This window comes from Triturus cristatus, chromosome 6 (genome assembly GCF_964204655.1).
Source record: "Triturus cristatus chromosome 6, aTriCri1.1, whole genome shotgun sequence".
NCBI classification, from domain to species: domain Eukaryota; kingdom Metazoa; phylum Chordata; class Amphibia; order Caudata; family Salamandridae; genus Triturus; species Triturus cristatus.
Window position 1 is genome coordinate 1540356025 of NC_140589.1, and position 19919 is coordinate 1540375943.

The following is a 19919-nucleotide window of genomic DNA, read 5'->3' on the forward strand; positions in this document are numbered from 1 at the left end:
AAATACTAATATACATCCAATGTAGCCCAAATAAGTCCCTCGGTTTCCATTACAGCCCATAACACTCGCTACTTCTTGTCAGCTTACACACATTCTCCTCCGGTGTCTCCCCGCAAACAACAAGAACATTCACCCTCAAATCATTGAAGTGGACTGCTCCACTAATATAGCAATATCTCATCCTCACTACTAATAGCACAACTCACAAGCTGAATCAGATTTGGGTATGTGATGAGAACCGCTAAACTGCATGGAAAGTAGTCTCTTGTCAAAGTGCTGCAATGCCATACCAGTGGTAGACTATATGTTAAACATATAGTTTCCTCTGCTTCAACATTTAAACGACGGTCATTATGCAGCTCTCAGTGAGCTCATTAGCAGCTGACCATTCTCACTTTGAAGTTTAGAGAAAGACAAGAAACAGCGTCAGACATCACAGAGTAGGTGCCTGGTACATAACTGGTGAGAAGGCAGAGCGCGGATAAGGGCAAACTTAGTAAGGAGACACAGAGGGGGCAAGGACACGGAAAAATGACACAGAGAGGGTGATGAGAATACAGTGGTCCAGAGGGACACAGTGTGCTAAAGGGCACAGAGAATGTTAAGCAGCACAGTGGGTGAGAGGGTACAGATCGGTAACAAGCACAAAAAGATTTGTTGATAGAGCACAAAGCTGGTATCTCTAAGGTCAGAAGTACTGAGTGGGTGCTTATAAACACCACAAAGGGGAAGTAAAAAGCATACTAAGTACGAATTCTAAAATCTGAATGAAAAAGCGGGCCAACAGAACAAAGTGAAGACGATGCCCAAAACGTCCAATTCCATGAGAAAGCTTGACCAGATACACAGTGGAATTTGTTGAGATCATTGGCGTCAGCTTAAGGGTTCTCCAAGAGGGGTGAGACTTGACCAGATTTCAAACAGCTGGAAGAGACAAATTGCAGAAGTGATGCATTCAAGTCTTGTACTAACTGTTTGGTCTGAACTTGACAAATGTTGAGAAGTGTAAATGAAGTGGTTTGATGGTTTAACTTCGCTTATCATTTTGAGTAGCTGAGGCTCTGATGTTTCTGTAAAATAGGATCATGTCATCTGGGCTCTCGGAATTAATGCCTCCAAACCGATGTTGAGAAGTATGAGGAAGAGAGACTTGTGTGGACTTTTCCTTCTCAGAAAAGAATTAAACAAAGTCTTCACATTTCGATCGATGAATGTCATTCGTATAGTGGGGGTCTATTGGCCTGTTTAATTACTTCAAACAGACAGGTGGTTCTTAGAGAAATACCTTTTTGATTTGATATTGTAGGATTTTGACATGCAAATATAATGTTTTGTAGTCTCTTCTGGCAACCCTATGCTGAATAGGGGTCCAGAAAGAGGGGGATTGTCTGAAAGCATTATCAACTATCCTCACAGATTTTGTTCGGCATATAACTTGTTTGAGAAGCCGTGGGCATAAGGGTTTAGTATTTTCTTCTTGCTTTTCACAGGAGTGCATTCTTGAGTCAGGTCTGTCATTCAGTTGTTATAATTAGCTGCAAAGTCATTGATGTCTTGTTGGGATCCTCTGCCAGAAGGATCAGGAAGGCCTTGCTTGCAAGTGTGTTGATGGTGATGTTTTTGGTGTTCAGCAACTATAGGCTCCTTGTTTGCTTGACCAAAGGTTTTACAGTGGGCAAAGGCTCACATGAAGCGGATTTGAAGGTGATTAGACCAATGACTAAGATGGGGGGGGGGGTCATCAGTTGACAGTAGGAGACCCTTCGCAAAGGTCAGGTCAAGTATCAGCTCTTTGGAGTTTGTAGGTTTTAGACCGTTTTCGATGTACATCATTGCTCTAAAGAAAGGTAGAAAGCACATTTAAAGATGTCTTATTTGCATTGCTCCAGTGCAGTTAACATTGTCAAGAAAGATGCTGGGTAGGAGGAGCCTAGCGCGCATCCAAGATGGTCGCGTGAGCACAGGGCTCCCCGGACCCTCGCTGCTCCTCGGAATTTATCCTGAAATTATCCTGACTTGGCTGACGGAATCTGGAAGGCGAATTCTGGCTGAACGTTGACCTTCTTTCAGAAACCGAATCGGACCTGGGAATCCTGATCTACGGTGGTTGGAACTTTCGAGGCCCAATCGATGGCTGTGCCCGGTGCGAGGGTGACCTGTGGAGCCGGGGTGTAATTGAACAGCGGCAGCGGATCTGTGCCAGTGGCCGCTCCATTACTTTCGGTTTCACTTTTGGATCCCTGAGGGGCTGGAGATCGTAACTGATTGGAGCGGCTGGGTGTATATCTCTGCTGGATGCCCTTGTCTCCGCTTGCCGCCAGTGTGCCCGTTGACTTTGGTTTCCTCGCCCGGCCGCATCACGGTATCTGGTGCGGCTTCTGACTGAGTGGCCGGTGCCCCCTTGACGCTGGGCCGGTGGTCCCAGTTGGTGAGCGTGGTTCTCATGGGTGGCAGGGGGGGCCCCGAGGGGCGTAAGACTAAGACATCCCTCCGCGGGGGTCCGGTCCAGACGAACAACATGGACCGCTATACTCAAGGAAGAGGGTCCCCTGGAGCGGCTGGAGCCCCCTTGGACGAAGCTGGTGGTGGCCCGTCCATGCCCTCGGATCCGTCCCTGCAGGACATTATGGGCGCCATTAACGGCATCAAGGAGACTATTGCTACGCAATACGAGGCCTTGGCCCGTAAAATCGACACGGTGGCTATTGATGTCGCACTGATTCGGGCGGATCTCTCCAAGACCAACGAGAGGGTTCAATCGCTTGACGTGCGGACGTCCACCCTGGTTGCGGATGTGTCGGACCAGCGGGCCACTCTCGGCGACCTCAAGTCGGCCAACGATCTGATGGCCCGGCGGCTGGAGGACTTTGAGGGACGGGCCCGCCGCAATAACATCCGCGTCATAGGCGTCCCGGAGACCTCCGACAACCACCCGGTGGATCTCTTGGTGGAGGAGCTCATCCTCAAGCATCTTGCCCCCGCCGGCCTGAGTAAGTTCTTTGCCGTGGAGCGGGCCCATCGAGTTCCGGGCGGTCGGCCGCGGCCGGGGGCCCCCCCGAGGCCCATTGTTGCCATACTTTTCTACTACAGAGACCGAGATGTGATTTTGCAGGCCTCGCGGGCCCATGGCCCGGTCCGCCATGAGAATGCGTCTATTAACTTTTTCCCGGACTTCACCCAACTTGTCCAGAAACAGAGGATGGGCTTCCAGGGGGTAAAGCGTCGCCTCCGCGACCTGGGTCTCAAGTACTCCATGCTTTTTCCCGCTAGGCTCCGAGTGGAGCACGAAGATCGGACAACCTTTTTTGACTCTCCCGCAACTGTGAGTGACTGGCTTGACTCGCTGCCGGGCCGCGGGGACCGGCCTGGGCCCTCTGCTGGTACCGAGGGTGGCGGGTCTCCCTCGGAGTGACTTTGGTCCTTGACTTTGCCATTTTGTACTGTTCGGCTGGGTTCAACTTCTCTTTTGCATTTTGTTTCATTATGATCTATGTGGGGGGCGGTTGGGGACGGGTCACTCTCCTCCTCCGGGGTCTTTCCGTAGAATGGGGTTTATGGGGCGACAGGCACACTGCAAGTTGGGGTGGTTTTTTGGGTTGCAGGGGTGCAGGGTGGGGGGAGTTGGCAGTTGGGGGGGGTTGGGGGGTTTTGATTTGTGTGTTTTGTTTTTAATGCGAGGTCTTTGTTCTGTTCCAGTCTTGGGCGTTGCGCTATCTGCTGGGGGACCCTTGATCGATTGGAGGGGATGGGGGGGGACGGGTTGAGGTTGATGTCATGGAACGTCAATGGATTGGGGGACCGTATCAAACGGGGTGTTGTGCTGCAGTATTTGCGACGTATGTCTCCTGATGTGGTGTTTTTACAGGAGACGCATCTGGTGGGTAACGTTTGTCATGCCATGAACAGGGGGGGGTACCGACTCGTTGCCCATTCTGGTTTCACCACTGGCTCTAGAGGGGTTGGCATTCTCCTGCGCTCTTCACTTCCGCTGGAGATCACCAGGGTAGTCCCGGACGATAGAGGGCGCTATGTGGCTTTGACTGGGCGGTGGGAGGGGCAGTCCCTCTCCTTGGTCTCTGTCTATGTTCCCCCGGTCCTCCAGAACTCCACCTTTTCGGACTTGGGTCGAATGCTGCTTGAGCTTCCTGACAGTCTTCTGCTTATGGGTGGGGATTTCAATTCGGTGGTCTCGGGCGACCGGGATCGCCACCCGCCCAGGGCCCTCCCTGCTGCGCAGGCGTGGCTTGGCGGATTCTTGGAGACCTTCGGTCTGGTCGATTGCTGGAGGTTAATGCATCCTACACAGTGTCAGTACACTTTTCACTCTGGGGCGCATGGGAGTCTCTCCAGATTGGATTACTTTCTTATGCCCGCGGCCCAGACTGCCCGGATTCGAGAGGTTAAGCATCTGGCCCGGGGTATTTCTGATCATTCCCCACTGTGGTTGCTTTTTGACACTGGGACGCGGTCTGCTGGGCGGATCGCTCCTATTAACCCTTGGTACCTGCGGAACCCCACGATCCGCTATAGTCTGGTCAAGTCGATTGACCAATACTTCCTTGAGAATGATGGGTCGGTGATGTCCGCAGTGTCCCTGTGGGAAGCTTTTAAGGCGGTACTCCGTGGGCAGGCCCTATCCCAGATTGTGGCGGCTAAGAAGGTTAAGATGGAGGCGGTGGTGAAGCTGGAGACCGACATCTTGGGGTTGGAGGCGGCCTTGGAGACGGGTGTCACTCCGGATGGGCTACATGCCCTCAGCCTGAAGCAGTTCGAGTATAAGTCCCTTGTCACTGACGCTGCCCGGACCATGTATAGGGAGCAGCAGGGTAGGATGTATGATGCTGGAGACAAGGCTGGTAAATTGATTGCTTGGCTGGATAGGAAGGAGAGAGTGAATCGTGTGGTCCCAGAGCTCCGGGTTGCGGATGGAGTGTGTGTGACTGAGCCTGGCGAGATTGTGGAGTGCTTTGCTGACCACCTCCGGACGGTGTATTCCCCGGTGTCTGACAGAGATGAAGACGACTCTCGTCTTCTACTACGGGATATTGTCCTGCCCGGCTTATCCGTCGAGGACCGTGAGCGGTTGGATGCCCCCTTGGCCGTCGATGAGATTGCTACCGCGATTGGCTCCCTTCGCTCGGGCAAAGCCATGGGCCCCAATGGCCTGCCGATCGAGCTATACAAACTACGCCCGGATAAAATCGCGCCCTTCCTCCGTCGTATGTTTCAGGAGTCGAACGAGAGGGGTTCCCTTCCCGCCGACCAGCGTCTGGCGACTATAGTCGTGATTCCTAAGGAGGGTAAACCACGTGACCGCTGTGCTTCATATAGGCCTATCTCCCTCTTAAACGCAGAACCCAAAATCCTGGCTAAAGTCCTCGCCAACCGCTTGCTGAGCGTTATCTGTGATCTGATTCATCCGGATCAATGCGGCTTCATCCCCCACCGTAATACCGCTCTTAATCTGCGGCGTCTGCACGGCGTCCTAGCTAGGGCGAAATACTTTTCTGAACCAGCCGTATTGGTTTCCTTGGACGCCACCATGGCCTTTGATACCATCGAGTGGCCATTCCTCTGGGCGGTCTTGGAGAAGTTTGGCTTTGGGGAGGGATTTCTGAGCTGGGTGAAGCTTCTTTATGCCGGACCAATGGCTCAGGTGGTTGTCAATGGGCGGGCTTCCCGGCCTTTTGCTCTCGGGAGGGGCACTAGGCAGGGGTGCCCGTTGTCCCCTCTGCTTTTTGCTCTTGCCTTGGAACCGCTCGCCGCCTGGCTCCGCTGGGAGCCCTCTATCAGAGGGATCCGGTGGGCCCCGGGCTTTGAGGATCGGGTCTCGCTGTACGCGGATGATATTCTTCTGTACCTCACCTCGCCGCGACAGTCGCTTAATGTTCTATTTGATGTCCTCACTTCCTTCGGGAAAAACTCGGGTTTGATAATTAACTGGTCCAAATCTTGCGTGTACCCTATCTCTGGTGGCCCTCCCATTTTGCCGCCTCTACTTCCTATCCAAACGTCCTCATCCGGCTTTAAGTACCTGCGGGTATATGTTTCGTTGGACCCGGCGGTCCGCTATGAGCAGAACCTCCTGTCTCCACTCCGACGTTTGAGGGTGGATACGGCTCGTTGGTGTGGGTTGCCCCTGTCTCCGCTTGGTCGCGCGGCCCTGTTTAAAATGATGTCCCTTCCCAGATTTCTTTACGCACTTCAGAACTCCTTTGATGTCATTCCGGTGGCCTACTTTCGGGAGGTGGAGAGTCTGCAGAGGAGACTGGTCTGGGACGGGCGGGCGCGTATCGCTCTGGCAAAGCTTACTCTCCCCTGGTACGACGGGGGCATCGCGCTTCCTGACATTAGACGGTATTACTGGGCCTCCCAACTGTCGGCAATTAACCATGCCACGTATGCTCCTGGTCTGAACCCGGCGTATGAGATGGATAAATTCCTGCTTCCCGGCGGTAATTATAACAGAGCGCTTTACTCCCGATCTGCTGGTAGGACCCTCACGGGCCCTACCAAGATTGCGGTACGGGTGTGGAAGGCGGCGAATGTAGCGATGGGCTGGAGTGAGCGTTTAACGTGTGCTACTCCCTTGTTTGCCTCAGACCGCCTGAGGAGCCTTTGGACGACGAAAGGCTTTGAGCACTGGGACACGATCGGCATTAGCAGAGTGGGGGATCTGTGGAGAGGGAGTTTTTTCGCTACGCCCAGGTTCGGCATGCCCTGCTCTCGGTTTTTGGGGAAGGGTCCACGGTCCCTGTTTCTTCGCCCCTCGAGGACCGCATACTCGACGGTCACGTTCCCGATAGTACTATCTCTTTGATCTATAAAAAATTGATAAATAATCGGGCTGACCTCTTGGTGCGTCTACGGGAGGCATGGACGGGGGATGGGGTTGAGTTGGACGACGAGGACTGGCAGTCCGCGCTGTCATCTCCTAAGGAGGTTGCCATCCCGGCCCGTCTCCGTTTGGTCCCGCTTAAGATCCTCCATCGCGTTTACGTGACGGGTCCCCGATTGGTCTCGATGGGGTTTTCTGAGGACGGGCTCTGCAAGCGTGGCTGTGGGCACAGTGCCACCTTTCTCCACATCCTGTGGGAGTGCCGCGAGGTGGTGGAATACTGGCGTCAGGTGCATGAGGTTATGAGGCGAGACACCGGGGTCACGCTGTTGCCGGAGGTGCGTCGTTGTGTTCTGAATGTGTGGGAGCCCAATGACTATAACGCGGCCCAGACTCGGTGGGCGGCCCTGGGGAACATGATAGCAAAGAGGGACATAGCGCAGCTTTGGGGTTCGCAGCGGCCCCCCACCGTGTCTGTCTGGAAGGAGAACATGGACTGGTGCATGTTCAGGGAAAAGACTGTGTATGTGGCTCGTGGTAAACCCGGGGCTTGGAACAGAATTTGGGGGCAGTGGAATGTGTATCGTGGAAGTATTTGTGCTCCCCCCCTGGTGGAAACGTCTGATGTAGCCTTGTCCCCCTGATCCTTGATGGTTTCTTACTTATCTGGCACATCTGAGTATAGATTTGGTATTCCCGTTTCTCCCCCCCCCCCCCTACCTCTTTGTTTCCCTTCTTCTTGACTGCCATCGGGTGGTCGTATATGGAAGCGCCCCTGCTGTGGCCCGACGCCCATCTTATGTTTTCTTGCCTCGCTGTTGTTTTAAGTTGTTATTTATGTTACAAGGGTGTATCCTGATTTCCTTTATGTGCAGTCTGCCTTTCTGTAGGGTGCGGAGCCCCGGTGGGCCAGTCATTGTGGTTGCACTGTTTGATCTTTTACCTACTAGCGGCCGGCCCTGGTGGTTGTAGGCCCGTGCTTGTAACCTTCTTTCTGCACAATAAAAAAATTTTTAAAAAAAAAAAAAAAAAGAAAGATGCTGGCCTCTGAGACAATCAGTTGGGTCATGAGCTAATCCATGTATTCTTCATCGAAGAACGTGTTGTACTCACCTGGGGGTGATAAATGATATTTTATCTGACTGTGAAAGTATTAAGTAAGATATTTCCAGAGAAAAGCATTGAAAAGAGTGCCCTTGGTCAGTGAGAAATCATCTCCAGCAGATCATAGTCTTATAAACAACTGCTGTTCTGCCACCCTTTCTGCCTGCACAATCACTTCAGATAATAGAATAATGAAGAGGGTAGAGGAGGTCCAAAACATTGAGTAGTGTCCTTGAACCAAGTTTCAGAAAGAACAAACATTTACAATGCAATGGTCTCGGCATTGTTAAAGTTAGAGCTATTGGCATTGCTCATGACATTATTTTTGTTTTTGTTTTTAAAACATTTAACCCCTTCAGCGCTCATGACGGAACCACTCCGTCATGAGCCACGGGTGCCGTGTGCTCATGACGGAGTGGTTCCGTCATGCTGCGGCCGTTGGCCGCCGCTCCTCCCACGCTGCGCTGATTCCCCGCCTGTGCGGGCGATTAGCGCAGTGGGCGGAGTCATGACGGAACCACTCCGTCATGAGCACAGCTCAACCGTGGCTCATGACGGAGTGGCTCCGTCATGAGCACAGCGCCACCGCGCTGCCCCCAAACACCCCCCATCGCCGCGGCGGAATTCCTGCCGCGGCGAAGGGGTTAAAGAAACGGCATTGTTATTTACAATGTCAATAGCTTAATCACTCTCAAATGCGAGACATATTGCATTTGCACCCACACACAGAGCCACACACACAAAGCCACCCACACACACAGAGCCACTCACATAGCCACCTACACACACACACAGTTACCCACAAACAGACAAAGCCACCACACAGAGAGCCACCTACAAAAAAAGCCACCCACACAGAGCCACACACACAGAGCCTCCCACACGCACACAGAGCCACACACACACACAGCCATCTGCGCTCCCTCAGCCGGCTTGTGAGGGCTTGTGCTGGCGTCACTAGGATAAGCTAGTCCCCATTGTTTGGTTTGCTGCGCGCGTTAATGACAGCTTTGCGGTAATTGTTCATTGTATGTAAGACATCAGGCCAATCTGAGCTGTCAGTCTAAGTAACAGGGCCTGGATGCTCGCGTTGGCCCCTATACTATGGACATCTTATCGTGTAACTATATAGCAAGCTGCTTCCGTGCGCATTCGCATCATCGTCTTTATGAAGTCTGCAAAGGGAGATGTTGAATTTGCTTATGCAACTGAATGAAAGGCTGCAGTGGGTTCAGAGCTCATATATAAAGAGGTGTACATATTTTCTATTAGCTGTGTTGTGGGGCTTTTTCTGCGTCTGTCCAGCGATAAACTGATCACCGCACTCCCATGTCAATTCCTTGTAATGCTAGGAGTCTCCTTCACGTGCTCTTTGAAATGACGCGGTGAAACGCCCGCCATGTTGTTTTACTGAAGGATGGGGTGTAATATCTAAAACCACGAGGCCAGCCAAGCAGTGTGGCTAGAAACCTCCATGTGACGCCAGCTCGGGTGCTTGAGCGGCACAACTTTTGGCAGTTTTTCACTCGAAAGACTTTTGGAGAGCTTCATTGCAGATATGTGACCGGGTCGCCTCTGTTCAAAGCACTGTCGCTATGTAACCCACGCCCCCTTTTTACTGTCCTGTACAGTATGGGGGGGGAGGGGGGCTGCACGTAGAGGACTTTCCTGCACACACCGCTTCTGCCATTTCTAATCTCTATAAACCAGTTTACTGTATCCTGCAAGCGTTTCAACGTTGGTGATTGCCAGGAAGTACGTAGCACATCGGGGGCTTGATGGCAAGCAGTGTGTGCCAGTGGTATTTAGCCAGCAGATAGACCCATAATTAAAGCATGAGTTGTTTGACTAGCAGGAGCGGCAACTCTAATGGTGTTTTTAGTGCTTTGTGTAGTTTTCCTAGTGACTGTTGTCTGTGTGAGTGATGTTGTGAAGCCTGGGCAGTCATCAGTGAAATGATGAGCGAGGGGGCGGAGGGACGGAAAGGCTCTCTCGTGGATGGGCTTCACCAGACGGCGAGCCATCCGCGGAAAGGCGGGACCGTCCAAGTTGGAGGGACCGTGTTTAGACCGAGGAGCACCGAGGGAGCCGAGAGCAGGGGGAGTGGTGGACGGGGATGACACCATGCACACCACCGCCTTTCTCTGAGGTCAAGCAGAAATGCCTCGGCGAAACGCAGTGGCATTTTCGGATTGGGGGGGCGTGTTTTTCTTTCTCTCCTCTTCCCATTGGCTGGAATGTTTACATTCCAGAGGAGAGAAAGAAAGTAAAAAACACGCCCCCGAATCCGAAAAAGGGCTTAAACGGACAGACTGCCCTCTCCTCCAATGGCTGGCCTCCGTTTAGGAAGCCAGCCAATGGAGAAGAGGGGCGGGTTCAAGCCCCGTACTAAAAAACGTTAAATCTCGCAAGCGCAGCCTTCGCTAGCCGAGACCTAAAAAGGATGTCCAGGTTAATATTAGTGTATTAGCGCTCCAAACCTTGCTTAGCTGCGGAGTAGCAGTTATGCGGCAAATAATGCACGAAAGAGAAGGTGGTTCTAGAAAAGGCAGTAACTAGTAGTTCAATGGCAGTTCTAATATGCAGGACAGATATGAGGTGGTCGGTGGGTATTGATTGGGGATATGGGAACGGTAATTTGAAATCGGTCAGGTCAGGGAGCCAAAAAATGGTGTTCATACCTTTCAGGACGTGAGATGTTCTTTCAGAACAACATGCCTGACATGAAAGGGCATTTACTTCAGCTCGCTGAAAAACATAAAGACCACATGTGGTTCAGTTAACGCCGAAGCAAAGGTGACGACGGACAGCAGTCCCTGTGCCAGGATGAAAAGACACAATCCAGAGCCTTCTCAGAAAACACCTCGAAAATATGAAGTGCCCTTCGTACCAGAGGTAAGGCTGGAGCTTTTGCAGCTCCTCTTACTGTAAATTCACATCCTAATCAAATACGTTGGTATGCAACTCCCGTAACTCCCCTACCTCTTGATCTCAAGTTAAAAACCCACATTCTAGAACTCCCCCTATGAAGAAGTACCAGGTGACTAGCCCATGGGAATAATCTAGATTCTAGAACCACAAACTTATTCTCCTTACGTTTATGGGAAATATATTGATATGTGCAGAATAAATTTATCAATCCAGTGAGAGATTGTCTTTTCGCCGTTTTAGGTGACTGGTGTTCATAAGCAAAAGGGGCGTTGCCCTATCACCCTCTAGAGAGAGGCAAGAAGAGGGAAACAAATAGAGAGCAGCTGAAAATTAATCACTGTCCTGAGACAGTGTGCTGAAACTCTTGGGTGAGCTCTACTAAACTTTGCAGTTGTCCTACAGTGCAAGTGCCAGCCGGGCGAGGTTTTCTTCTACCAGCAGGCACAAGCAACAGCAGTGATCTCACAGTAGAGAGAGTGCTGAATTAGAAAGCAAGTGATCCGGTTGCTTTTGGGGCACAGAAACTGTGACCCTGGGAGAAGTTACAAAATTCCATCCACTTCAATGGCTGTGGCAGACCGATGAGACAAGGAGGTAGCAATAATTTGTTGGTCATCACAAAGGGGCAGGCTGTAGGAGGGGTGCAGGGCGCTGCTCTACTGACATTAACACGTTTAGTATCTAATCTGGTTTCACTTTGAAAAATATGTTTATGGAGCCGAGCGCAGCATAGTGCTCCTTATCCCGGCCATAGAGGCTCAAGAGAGTGAAGTAGCCAGCTGTTGACAACAATTGCACTTATGGAGTAAGAGGTAAGTGTGCAGTTAAGCTTCTGCCTGCATCAGGTGTATCGTCAACCACACCACCCTGTGGGTTGGGGTTCCTAATGGGTATCTTCTGTCTGCAACTCGGCAGGCAAAGGCTCATAATTAACTTGGGAGGGTGAGTGAGTGAAAGGATGGATATATCAAATGGTGGATGGATGGATGAATGAGTGAAAGGATGGATGTAAGAATGGAAAAATTAAAGGCAGGGAGGATGTATGCGTGAAAGGGTGGATGGATAGAGTGAAAGGATGGTTTAATGAGGATAGATGGATGGATTTGTGGACAGTTAAATGGATGAATGAGTGGATGGATGGAGTGAAAGCATGGATGGATGAGTGAAAGGATGTATGTAAAGATGGTTGAGTGAAAGGCAGGGTAGATGGATGTCTGGATGAAAAGATGGATGGATGAGTGAATGGGTGAATTGATTGGATGAATAGATGGATAGGTAGTTGAGTGAGTGAAAAGATAAATGGCTGTGTGACAGGGTAAATGAAGGGATGTATGTATGTATGAATGGATGGAAGGACGAGACAAATGGTGGATGGGTAGGTGTAAGGATGGATGGCTGAACCAAAGGGAGAATGATGGATGGATGGATGGAGTGAAAGGATAGATAAATGGGCGAAAGGGTGGATGGATGAGTGAAAGGCTGGCTGATTGAATGGATGGATGGATGGATGACTGTATGGCTAAAAGCGGTGATGGATTGGTTTGATGGCTAGGAGTCCAAGGACCAGAGGTAACTCTCCTTTATGGGTTCCATCAGCTACACATCACCCTCCTTGTTTTGTGGTCCATTTTTATTCAAAAGTGAATAGTTATTCATCTTTGAAATAAAAATAAAATGCAGACCTGCTTCGGGTCCAATAACAAACTGAGGCAGCTAGTGACATTGTTTAATTGCTGACACAGGTGCATGAAGGTGCCTGGGCATTCCACCACTGTGAGCATGTCTGTGTGACTGTGTATCTGAGTTAAAGTAAGAGAGAGGGAAGGAATGAGTCAGAGTGAGTGACAGTAAGGACCAGTATGTGTGAGAATGAATGTGAGTGTGTGAGGGAGATTGATAATGAGTGTAACTGAGTGTTACTGTGTGTAAAGATGCATCACAGTAAGATGGAGTAATTCGTAATGAGTGGGACTGGGTGGGCCATAGTAGAATGAGTGAGACTATGTGAATTTTGAGAATGAGTCAGAGTGAGACAGTAAACTTAGTGCAAGAAAGTGGGCGAGAACCCGTCAAGAAAAAGCTCTTTTGGAATTCGAGCCAAGGATTACGCCTTACCACTTTTAAAGATCACCAGCCGCCACCAAGCTATAAATTTGCTCATATATGCTAGTACCTATTTCTCTGTAACAAGTTTTCTTTTCTTTTTTTCTTAAATCCTGGTGTAGTTTTTGTACTGCACAATGCTGCCCTTTTTCTTAGGCCTCGTCCAAGTTTTATAAATCTTTCAATAAATTAAAAATATACACAGTCTATCGCTAGGTATAACGTTTTTGGCAGGAATGGTTCCTTTGAAATAAATACAAATGATGTGCCACCTGCCTCGCGTGTGTTTTAGTTTGTAATTCACCCCAAAACAAATGTACCACACTTTGGAACCTCTCTTAAATTTGTAACACATTCGCTTTTCAACTGAAAAGGCTATTTATTTCTGCAGCAAAAATGTAGAACCCATCTTGGGTGACTATTCCATGGTGCAGCCGTGAACGTCAATTAAGGAAAAGGCTACAGGTAGCGGAAGTGACCTCACACCCCATTTAAACTATACATTCACTCACACACATGCTTTTCTCCTAAAATAGAAAGCACACTTGGTGGATCTTGCGTAACAGCTGTCTGCAGTAGTGCTAAGGTTCCGTTTAGCGACCAGCAGGCGTCATCGGTGTGCAGCCAGAATCTCGCGCCGCTTGCTGTCTCCCAGACGCCCCTTCACGCTCCCCTGCAATCGAACTACCAGGCTTTCATCTCTGCCCTCTGCCTGTGACAGGTCTGAAGGTCTGCAAGCGAGGGTGCCGCTTCTGGCGGGAAGGTGTGACCGCAGCGCTGTTCATTAACACCGAGGTGCCATCTTTTTGTTCTCTTAGCGCAGCTAATCCACAAAGCACGAGAAAACTTGGAAAATACATCCTGGCCAAATGGGGCTGTTAAACATGCACCCGGAAATGTGAAGGGCTTCCTTCACCCCACGTGTAATCGCGGCCACCCCTGTTGGCGCGTAACGTGTCACAAATCTCCCTGTGTTCATTAGGCCGTGATTGATGAAAAGAAAGGGGTTTCACGGTGCTAGAAACGCAAACGCGTTGAACTGGGACAAATGAGCTTGTGAAGACAAAAGAGCATCCCTTCCTAAAATTCTGACGTGTTATTTCTTGTCACGACCACTTGATTCCTCTTGTGCTTTTGAAGGCGGTTTATTCAAGCCACGAAAAGAAAGCCTTAATCCACCCCCCCCCCCCCTCCGTCCAAACCTTAAACTGACAGAGTACCACAAAACATATCGGGATTTCTGGTCTGACCTCACGAAGGTCTCTCATTCTAGTTATTATCACCAGTGACATAGCTAAATGGGGGAGACTGCACCCCACCAGCAATAGGCCAGGTCATGTTCAAGTCTACCTTCACAAAATAAATGTGTAGTTGTGCTTAGGTGCAGGAGACAAAAAACTTCGCATAACAAATGTGCTTACATACACCTCACTTGCAAACTTCCTATTCTGACCTGTCTAAACTTCCAGTTGGTCAGAACTGAATCCAACTGGAACATATCAAGTTTGGAAAATTGGACGATATATGGCTTATTTCAACTTGAATATTTCAGTATCAATGGGATTTTGGGCCCACAGTACCAATGCACTCTATTGCGTTTTGTGTTCACTCTTAAAATCCGCTGTAAGAGGATGTAACCGCAAGTGCAAAATGGGGGAAAATGCTATAATACCTCATTCAAAATGGGCAGTAAGGTAGTTTGCTGTTATTACCCATTTTTGCACCTATCACTGAATCATAATAACTTGAGAGGACAGCTTGCGCCACCAAGGAACTTTTATACTCAATTTGTACCAGATACCACAAAATGAGTACCAGCAACTCCAATGGGAGAAAAATGTGCTTGTATTTATATGAATAGCTAAATATCAAATTGAAACGGGGTTGACCACATATTATAACATTTTGCATCAGTGGATACTGATTCTGTAGTATTTTTCTTGCTGTGCAATGAGGAACTAAGGAATTATTTGCTCAATTTTTCAAATATTAAGCATGGAACGACTTAGAAGGCATTAAAAAAAAATACAATATCTCCCACACCAGTTTTGCGGCCTCTCTCCAGATTTTGTATTGGTTATGGGCTTTCAAATTATTTCTGCAGTATGCTAATACTTTGCACCGGAAGTAACATGTTGAGCACTCAAGATTAGTCTCCACGCAGTGTTTCTATTTTGGTTTTGCATTTTTAGTGCGTTTAACTCCACTTATGTCATCCTTGCTCTACATAACAGACCGTAACAAATCTCAAATTGAAGATGTCTTACAAGGAGAATTCTAAGGGTGATTGTGCTGAATCCACATAGACAAGGCAAGGAAGTAAAACCATGGAGTGTCAATCATGCAAATAAAGAAAAAAAATACTTTGCAAAACTTTATATAAACAGTTAAAATTTGTTTGTGAGCCTAGGGTACCCAACACACCTTGTAGATATAGCTCTGGGAGCACTAGTTTCTTCCCATTTCATCTAGTTTGATATGGTTTTGTATTTGGCCTTAACCGTGCTTACCAATACTTACTCAATCACACCTTATGGCGATTGGTTGACGAAAATAAAGAGAAAAATACTTAACTACAACCAGGCGATGTAGAGTAGGGACCACAGGCAAAGTTATAAAGCATTAGCATTCCCCTCTATGTACAGCGATTTTATAAAATGAGCAAAGGTATATTTGTCTTTGGTAATGACACTAATTGTCTGACACTCATGTTAAGACATGCTGTTTTCTTTTGTATCCCTAGTAATCCTTGCACAGATTATCCACATTCTAAATATTCCTTGATATCAGGCCTGATTTTTATAAATTAAATATTCCCAGGTCAGGCATTTATTGCCAAGATACTTGAAGGGATCATGTTAGGTCCTTCTTTTTAGGTCTCACCTGACCCAGCGCATGCGCTGGTCTGGCGAGACTTATTGAGAGGGCTCCAAAAAGTGCTACCCGGCCAGCCTAGAGCTACAGTGCATGTGCGCGGGCGCGCGCGTCGCGCTTTACCACGATTTACTTTCACATAGCCAATATCCTCTTGCATCTTGTTTGTAACATAAACAAGCATTGTCATAGCCAATAGTGTTCGCTTTTGGGACCTTATAAGTATTTAGTTATGCAACTGTTGCATGGCTAAACACTTATAAGGTCCCAAAGGCGAGACCTATTGGCTATGACAATGCTTGTTTATGTTACAAACAAGATGCAAGAGGATACTGGTTGTTGGCTAACTATAACGTATAACTACTGCTAAGCAATGTTATAATAAAAATGTCTATGAAATTAAAGCCAACTCGAACAATTATTATTTTTTGTTATAGTCAAATTAATTTAGGTATATAGATTTCCAGTGCCATGGTTGTTGTCAGCTCTCAGCTGGTAAATATCGTAATGAAGCACTGATCCATTTTTCCATTAACTTTCATTGGCTTGAACTCCATGGGTTTCTCCCATAGTGGTACTACCTAAAAGAGACGGTGAAGGATCTGTACTCATTTGCATGGATATGCATCAAGTGAACAAGGCAATTGAAAGAGAATGACATCCAGGTCCGCACATTGCCGACATGATAACACAATTGAATGGTGCGAAGGGATTCTCTCACTTTGATCTGACTACAGGATATCATCAGTTGGAACTCGAGGAGCATTGCAGGTACATTACAATCTTTTCTACACATGTTGGTCTGTTCTGTTACAAAATATTAAGTTTTGGTATGTCATCAGCTGCAGAGCTATTATAAGATGTAATTTGACGTATCATACAGACTGTCATGAATGCTTTCAATTATAGTGATGACATACTGGTTTTTGGAGCTACACAGAAGGAGCACGACAAAGCTCTCACGCAAGTGTGTCATTTGCTTGCTGATGCTGGTTTAACTTTGAAGGCTGAGAAAAGTAAGTTCCATAAGACAAAGTTAAAATTTTTAGGCCATATCTTTTCTGATAGGGCACGACTCTCGATCCAGCTAAAGTGCAAGCACTGTCAACTGCCATGATATGTTAATTCCTTGGTATGGCCATCTATTACTCTAGATACATACACGATTTTGTCACTGTCAGTGCGCCATTAAGAGACTTGACAAAAAGAAAGTTTTTTTCTTTGGTCACATGAATGCTGGCAAAGTTTCCATAAAATGAAACCAGCTAGTGAGAATGCGAATGAAATGGCATACTTTGATTAAAAACTTCATACTGAGGTTGTTGCCGCTAGTCCACAGCGGTCACTCAAATGCTGGAAGACGTATTGTGGCACTTGGAAGTCAAAGTTTGCCCCAAACTGAACATGCTTATTCACAACCTGAGAAAGAAAGCTTAGTAGTGGTGTGGGCTTGTGAACATTTCCATGTATTCTTGTATGGGTAGCCCTTCACGCTGGTGACAGATCATCAAACATTGTTGACTATCTTTGGCAATCCCTGAGGCAGAAACGCCTCCTCGCATTCAACGCTGCGGTCTGCGATTACAAGAATACAACTACACCATCATGCATTGTCCAGGGAAAGATTAGAACCCTCTCACCTACTTCTCGCAAGTTCCTCTACAGTGCCCTGGCATCCATTCTAAGACAGCTGAAGCCCACATAAATTTCATTGTGAAATCATGCGCCCCAACTGCCATTTCATAGGAACAGTCAATGCCACGAGCCAAGATAGTGACATGCTAAAACTCAAGGACATAACTACATATCCGTCTTGGTACCAACACCATCGACCTCTTACCAGTGACTGTGAATACCAGAATTTTAAAAATGTCAAAGATTAACTGTCTGTCATTCAGGAAGGTATTATTCTAAGAAGTTTGAGAATTGTCATCCTAAGCAGTCCGCAACAGCAGATAATTTAAGTGCCCATGAAGGACATCGTGGAACTGTTTCCACCTAACAAGCTCTCCAAGACTGGTTTACACATCTTGACAAGAGAGTTGAAAGAGAATTGAAGGCCTGTCATCTATGCAACTGCCTGTCATCACTCATAAACACCTTAAACATATCAGAATTGCCAAAGAATGCATGGGAAAGAATTGCCATTGACTTCTTTGGTCCTCTTGACAACCGACATTACCTGATGGTGATCGTTGATGAATACTGCCGTTTTCCACTGACAGAAGAACTCTCATCCATCACTCAAGAAAGAGTCATTGCAAGATTAGATAGCACCTTCACAACAAGGGGAGTTCCGGTGATCTTAAAGTCTGACAAGGGCCCACCTTTCAACAGTCGAGAATACGGAGACTTTCTTAGTCATCTTAATGTGAAGCATCCAAAGAGCACTCCTCTTTGGCCACAGGCCCATGTCCTTGTCCAACATTTCATGAGTGCTCTTAAGAAAGCTGTCTAGTGTGCTGTACTAGAAAAGGTTGACCTGAAAACTGTCTTAAGTTCGACTCTTTGAGCTTGCGCTCGACCCTTCACTCAACCACAGGGAAAAGCCCTGCAATCTTGATGTTTGGGAGAGGCATGATGACAGTTACCTCAATGGACCAACAGAAGATCAAATACTGAGGAAGAAACCCGCATGAAAGACTTGGATTGTAAGAGGAAAATGAAGGCCTATGCAGACAAGCATCAACATGCAAAAGACGTTACATTCGCTAGAAGAGATCGAGTGTTTGTTCGTCAGCATAGAAAACGAAGGACTGATCTCCTTTCGATGCTGAACCATTTCATGTTGTGACCAGCAAAGGACACATGGTACGCTGGATCTTGGCTCCAGGGGATAGCGGGTGCAATATCGGGGGAGTGGGATGGCGGGTCTGGACCCCTAATGTCCCCCACTTTGGTGTTCCCCGATAAGTACATGACAGGACGTTATGGGTTTGTACAGGGTGGGGGTGATGCCCGACATGATTGGGATGTCGGAGTGGGTGGGTGGGTGGGTTTTCAAGGGCATGTTTTGGGGTTGGTTTTTTTCAGCATGAGCATTGCACATATACTTGTTGATGTAGCACAGTATGCCACCTTTGCTAATCACCTATACCTGAGGAGTTGCTGCCGGGTGGGCTTATTGACCTGTGTCTCTCTTACCCGCAGACCTGACCCACGCTACACGCACTGAGCTAGGTGGGGGGGGTTGCTCACTGCTATCACCTGGAATGTCAGGGGACTAGGGGACCCGAGAAAGCGCAGGCGAATCTTGGGTGCATTGGATAGACTCAATGTCCAGATTGTGTTACTGCAAGAGACCCACATGGACCCCCTACGCAGAAGCACCTTTGCTGCTAGATGGGCTGCGCACTTGATTCATGCGCCGTACTCGTCATATGCGAGAGGCACTGCTATTCTAGTGAAAAGAGGTATTCCTTATGTTCCCCTTGGTGCTGCCACGGATCGAGAGGGCCGATATTGTATAGCATGGGGCAGGATAGGTATCGAAACTATCACCCTGGCCTGCTCCTACGGTCCCAATTGTGATGACCCGAGCAGCTTCATTGCTCTCTGGAACAAGGTTCGCGAAGTGGGCTCTGCACACCTCATCTGGGGGGGTGACTTCAACGCTGTATTAGACCCTGCTTTGGATAGATCTAACCCCTCTGTACACCACTATACTAACGCACACAAATACCTGAGGGACATTTGTGACACTCAGTACGTGGTAGATACCTGGCGTCACTTACACCCGACTTCCAGGGAAGGCACACATTGGAATACTGCTTATGCCACATGGGCCAGACTGGATTACATTATGGTAAATAGGGCACTGGCCCCCTCCATGGTCGCGGTGCAAAATGTAGGCCGCACATTCTCTGACCACTCCCCGGTGCTGGCAAAATTTCGCTTACCTGACATAATGGGTAGACCCCCGACATGGCGACTCCAACCCAACACCTTACTAGATGAACTTTTCCGTACCGAACTAGGCCAAGAACTAGAGGACTTCTTGTCTCGTAACAGGGGATCGGTAGACCAGGTGTCCACCTTGTGGGAAGCCCTAGAGGTCACGAAACGCGGG